Raw genomic sequence first — 529 nt, forward strand, 5'->3', positions numbered from 1 at the left:
TTGTTGTGACCAGTTTTGGTTCCTTTATTTAAGGAAAGATATAATTTCATTGGAAGTAGTTCAGAGAAGGTTCATTTGGATGATCTCTGGTATAGACAGCTAAACAGGTTGGGACTCAACGCACTGAAACATAGGACAATGAGAGGTGACCTCACTGAAATATACAGGACTTTTAGGGGTCTTGACATGGTAAATACTGAGAGGACATTTTCCATGGTGAGCAGGTGGGTAAGTGGAGCTGAGTCCACGAAAAGATCAGCCGTGATCCTATTGAATGGCGGAGCAGGCTCGATGGGCCGGATTGCCTACTCCTGCTCCTATTTCTTGTGTTCTCATTGGAGAGTCCAGGACCAGAGGGGCATAGTCTCAGAACAAAGGGGAGCCAATTTAAGACTGAGATGAGGAGGAATTTCTTCACTCAGGGGGTTGTGAGTCTTTGGAACTCCTTGTCACAGAGAGTGGGGGTAGAGTCCTTGTGTGTATTTGATGCTGAGATAGATAGATTCTTGATCAGTTGGGGAATCAAGGG

This window comes from Rhincodon typus, unplaced genomic scaffold (assembly GCF_021869965.1).
Source record: "Rhincodon typus isolate 14 unplaced genomic scaffold, sRhiTyp1.1 hic_rhity00000091, whole genome shotgun sequence".
In the NCBI taxonomy this organism is placed as follows: Eukaryota; Metazoa; Chordata; class Chondrichthyes; order Orectolobiformes; family Rhincodontidae; genus Rhincodon; species Rhincodon typus.